The sequence below is a fragment of the Bos indicus genome, chromosome 19 (assembly GCF_029378745.1).
Source record: "Bos indicus isolate NIAB-ARS_2022 breed Sahiwal x Tharparkar chromosome 19, NIAB-ARS_B.indTharparkar_mat_pri_1.0, whole genome shotgun sequence".
In the NCBI taxonomy this organism is placed as follows: domain Eukaryota; kingdom Metazoa; phylum Chordata; class Mammalia; order Artiodactyla; family Bovidae; genus Bos; species Bos indicus.
Window position 1 is genome coordinate 58003804 of NC_091778.1, and position 6000 is coordinate 58009803.

Below are 6000 nucleotides of genomic sequence, written 5' to 3' on the forward strand. Positions count from 1 at the left end.
GTTGCATTCTCTATGCTCAGTTCTCTTGCTTTATCTGTGCAAAACTTCAGTGATCAGCAGTGCTGAGATATGTGAGTTCAGTGGTCAGCTTCCCCTTTGCTTTCACGGTTTACAATCCACATTTTTATATCAATGGCAGGTTATGCCCACTCTGAGAAATTTGTCTCTATCAGCATCTCCCTGTTAGATGGGATTCTTAAGAACACTCATTTACATTTTATCTATTTTATTAAAATTTTTTTTGTTTTGGCTGTGCCTCATGGCTTGTGGGATCTTCTTCCCTGACCAGGGATAGAACCTGGGTTCACAGTAGTGAAGGCAAGACTCCTGACCACTGGACAACCGGGGAACTCCCTCATTTACATTTTAATAGGGAACTTTTGGTCCTTTGTCTGGGAACAGCAATTACTTTTGGTGGGTTCCCTTTCCATGTCTATCATGACCGAACGAAGTTTAAGAATTTTTATTTTTTTCATTTCATCTCAAAAATTGTAAACAAAGCAATAAATGCCTGTAACTCAAAATACAGAATGATATATTCAATTAAAAAAATAAAAAGGAAAATATAATGGTATGAAAGGGCTCTTCTCTCAACTTCCAATCTCTCTCCTCTCAGGCAAACCTTATTTTTAGCTCTTTCCCATTTTAGCTCCTTCGATGCCAATTTTATGTTTATCAACCACAAACACTTTGTGTTGGCTTGTGCCCCGATATTTCCTCTGCTCATCCTTCTTCATATAGTTATGTCACTGTCTTCCGTTCTTTCGCTACCGTTTCGTACAACAGACCGAAACCTCCATTTCTTGCCTCATTAGCCATAGATTGTATCTTTTTAGTCCCCAAGATGTAAGATGAAGAATTAGCACCCCTATCTTTCCTTTTGCCTTGCTTCCCCTTACATTTCCCAAACTGTATCAGATATACTTTTATAAATCCCTTTATTTTAGATTATTTTATGCTGATAGGAGCTTGCACAGAGTGTAGAGTTCTTGTATATGCCATGCCCAGTTTCCTTTACTATTCACAGTTGCATATCTGTCACAATTATGAACCAGTATGGCAGCCCACTCCAGTCTTCTTGCCTGGAGAATCCCATGGACAGAGGAGCCTAGCAGGCTACAGCCCATGGGGTCACAAAGAGTCGGACACGACTTAGTGCACTGTCTCTGTCTCTCATTGATGTATTGTCTTTAACTACAACGCATACTTTATTTTGGAGAAGGCAATGGCACCCCACTCCAGTTCTCTTGCCTGAAAAATCCCATGGACAGAGGAGCCTGGTAGGCTGTAGTCCATGGGGTCTCGAAGAGTCAGACACGACTGAGTGACTTCACTTTCACTTTTCACTTTCATGCATTGGAGAAGGAAATGGCAACCCACTCCAGTGTTCTTGCCTGGAGAATCCCAGGGATGGCAGAGCCTGGTGGGCTGCCTGCCGTCTATGGGGTCGCACAGAGTCAGAGACGACTGAAGCGACTTAGCAGCTTAGCAGCATACTTTATTTGTATATCCTTTTTTGTTTTTGTTTTTTTTTAACCTAAAGTCCTCATTCTGTTCTAGTATCCAATCCAGGACATTTCATTGCACTGAACCGTTGTGCTTCCTTAGGCTTCTTCGGACTGTGAGAGTTTCTCAAACTTGCTTTATTTTTGATGACCTTTTGAGGAGTTATTGGTCAGGTATTTGGTGAAATGTCTTTCAATTTGGATTTGTCTGACATTTTTCTCATGGTTCGAATGGGATTATGTCATTATCAATGCATCACATCCAAAGAATGTATTATCAGTATGACTTATTGATGGCGTAAACCCGGATCATCCGACTGAGGTTGTCTTTGACAGCTTTACCCACTGATGTTTATCTCCTCTTTGACATTCTTCTTCTTCTTTTTGGAGCACTTCCTTCTTTCTGGAAATTCCTAGGATTCAAGTATCCTAGCTCTAGAGTTGTCTTGTGTATTTCTTTCCCCCTCTTTTTATTGAAGTATAGTTGATTTACAAAGCTACGCTTGTTTCAAGTGTACAGCAAAGTGATTACACACACACACACACACACACACACACAATCAAAGTCAGAGTCTTCTCCATTGTACATTATTATTACAAGATATTAAATATAGTTCTCTGTGCTATACAGTAGGACCTTGTTGTTCATCTATTTTATAGTCAGCAGTGTGTGTTTATTAATTACGGTTATCATATACATTTCTGCCCAGACTTAGAATCAGTCATTTCTCCAAGAACCCCTGGTCCATTTTGTTGGAGAAAATATTTGGACCAAGATTTGGGTGCTTGATATGTTCATTGCTACTGGGATATTATCAGATGTACTGTTGCTTGTAAAGTTTCTCAACTGACAGAAGGAATGTATTTTATGTAATCATACTTATATAATATGTAAATATATTATAATGTTTTTGACTCTTTATAGACTTATTCTGAAATTTGAATCCTTTTCCAAACCGTGGATTTTTTTACCACTTAGCCACCAAGGAAGCCCATTTAAACTGCTATATTTAGGCAATACAGTTTACTTGCAGAGCCAGATAATATATTACTATTATGTTTTCATTTCATTTCCAAAGGTTTACATCACCACGCTCAGAAAGATTGTTCTTATATACCCCCATTGCTCAAAATCGTGCATTGTTTTAATCTGTCCCTTGTCTCTTTGTGTATTTGTTATTTTCTCTGATGTTTGTGATTGCTTTTCTTTTTGCTTTTTGAAAGAGGGGCCCTTGTGGCTCAGCTGGTAAAGAATCCTGCTGCAAGGTGGGAGATCTGAGTTCAATCCCTGGGTTGGGAAGATCCCCTGGAGAAGGGAAAGGCTACCCACTGCAGTATTCTGGCCTGGAGAATTCCATGGACTGTATAGTTTATGGGGTCTCAAAGAGTTGGACCTGACCGAGCGACTTTCACTATCTTTATTATACCTCCCAGATCTTCCATCTTTTTACTTCTCTTTTTCTGTGGTATTCATTCCATTTCTTTCTTGAATCTCAGTGACTTCCTGGTCTGATACGTGCTGCTTCCTTTGTATTTAGATAACGACTTTCTCATATTTCCTTTTCCTTGAGTGTGTCTAATTGCTTTTAAAAATTGGATTCTGGGACTTCCCTGGTGGTCCAGCCGTTAGGAATCTGCCTGCCAACGCAGGGGACATGGGTTTGATACCTCGTCTGGAAAGATTCCACATGCCTTGGGGCAGCTAAGCCCTGAGCCGCAACTACTGAAGCCTTCACACCTGGAACCTGTGCTCCACGGACAGGGAGGCCAGCTCGCCGCAACTAGTGTAACCCCGCTCTGCAGCTAGGGAAAGCCCACGTGCGCGGCGAAGACACAGCGCAGCCCAGAAATAAATTGGCGGAATTCCAGGCCTTCATCGTGGGCTCAAGGCTTGTTTTCCGAGTTCTCTTCTGTGTTATCTCATAACGTCTGTGCTTTAGGACTTTATTTTCCCGTTCCAAGCTGAGCTGGTTGCTTTCTGGGCCTGCTGCGTAGCTGTAACTCTGGTGTTTTAGTTTTATTTCTATGTGGACTCAGTATTTCCCATGAGTCATACTTTCCTCTTTGTCAGCTTACTCCTTCGAGAACTTGGTTTGCTTTTCTTGAGGAAGTTTCTTGAGAATGTACTCAAATAACTTCTTAAGAAAGGGGGCATGGGAGGTGAACTTCCTGAGTCTTGACGTATCTGAAAAAGTGTTTGTTCTAACCTTACTCAATCTCAGCTCAATTTGGAATTCCAGGTGAGGTCTATTTCCCCCAAGTTTGAAGACATTACTACATCGTTTTCCAGTTCACTAATGGGAGTTAGTATTGCTAACTGCAAGTGTTGCCAGACTAATTCCTCAGCTATGGAAATGGCCTGTTTTATTACTTGTTTTTCTTTGGCAACTCTTAGGATCTTTCTTTTTTTTTATATATTTATTTATTTATTTGGCTGAGCTGAACCTCAGGTGGGGATTAAATGGCAGCTCCATTTTGGGTCTCGAAGGAAATAATCTATAAGCCACAGTAATAAAAGTGAAACAGGAGGATTCTGAGACAGGTGGATTTGAAAGAAACATTCCCAATAAAACTCCATGATGATTTAATGTTGCATAAAGTTGTGAAAGGAGGAGACAGGATGGCCTTTCTAGCATAAAGGATGCAGCAACACCGGTCCTCTCGTGAAGCGCTTGGCACAGCTCCCGTGATCAAGCTCTGGGCTCTTGGAGCGAGTGAGAAATTCACTATAGGAAAGAGCCACCTGTGTATGGTGTACGCAGCCACCTGTCCTTCCCCCCAAATCTCCTTGTGTATGGTGTACGCAGCCACCTGTTCTTCCCCCCAAATCTCCCTGTATATGGTATACGCAGCCATCTGTCCTTCCCCCCAAATCTCCCTGTATATGGTATACGCAGCCACCTGTCCTTCCCCCCAAATCTCCCTGTATATGGTATACACAGCCACCTGTCCTTCCCCCCAAATCTCCCCCTCCCCCCAGCAAGCTGGGTGAGGATGGAGGTTATGAATCATACCGACCTGGGAGGAACAATGGGGCTGTCTCCTCCCTTGGGGCTTTGGAGAATATCTCTCATTCATTCATTCTTGGCCAGGTGCTGTACCAAGTGCTGGAGATAAATAGATTGAAGACCCTCTGGCTTCCTGCCTGTGAAGAGTTGACAGTCTACTAGTGACTAACAGATGCAGAGATAGCACAGCAGGTGAGAAGGGCCATGATGGGCTGTCAGGGAGGTAGTGTAGCGCTGGAACCGGCAGACCCGGAGCTGAATCCCAGCTCTGCCATTTTTTTTTTTTTTTTAAAATCTGGATGACACTATTATTGGGTTGGCCAAAAAAAAGTTTGTTTGGGTTTTCCTGTAAGCTGGTATGGAAAACCTGAAACAAACTTTTTAGCCAACCCATATTTCACTTTTGCTAAACTTCACTTCCCTCCTTCATGCGATTGTCATGAGGATGAAATGAAATAAGGCACAGGAAATGCTCATCCCATGACCTGATATATATTGAGAATAATAATACTGAGAATGAGTGCTGCAGGTCTGGAGAAGATGGTGATCAATTCTCTCTGCCTGGAGATGAGGGAGGCGGGAAGGATTTCACCCAGGAAGGGATCTCCAAGCATCGACTCTTCCTTTCTGAGAAAGGCCCCCAACTGGTATCTTCCCCTCTCCCAGCACACCAAGGAATCACACCTTTGACAACTGACAAGAGCTTCCAATAAGGGAAATTCACTCTAAAGCCATCGCGGTAACTTATCTCAAAACCATAGTTTTGCTGCCTTGGCTTCTCTTAGCTTCTCTACTGGATGTTCTCTGGGAGATACAGGGATGAATAATGAATGCGTCTGTCTTATGGCCACCATCTGTCAGTCTCCTTTGCAGGTACTGTCTAATTTAATCTAACCCAATAATCCTTTGGAGGAGGCTCTTCTTCTGGTTTTATAGATGGTGGGAGTGAGCTGGTTCAGGGATGTTAACTTAATCACTGAGATCTTGCAGATAGCGGACAGAACCAGATTCAGTCCTGCAGAGTGGCCCCAAGCTGATATGCATCCCACATCCTGCAGCTGCCTCATTTGCATAGAATCATCAGTCAAGAGTTGTGGTTCAGAAAGGGAGCGGGTGACTCACTCAGCACTTTAAGCTCCTTTGCTGTAAAAACTCTCTGACATGCAGGGCTTTTTCTAAGTTCCAACCTTTCCTGCCACTCCGTCGGGTTCAGGGAGGAAAAGCTAAGAGGGTTTGCCCTTCCGGGGCTACAGACAGCTGGTGGTCTTGCCACTTCTGTTCCAGCACCCCCATTCCGGGCACATACAGGGGACTGCCGCCAAGCGCTGGGTAGAGTCCCAGTGCCTCTGTTCCCTGGAATCTGGGTAAGTGTGACAGCCCCTATGGCCAGGATCCATAAGCTGGGGGTCTTTCTATCAGTCATCCACACTGGAGCGCTCTTCTGTCTCGTGCACAGGCCAGCTGCACAGACCAAGAGACTCAAGGAG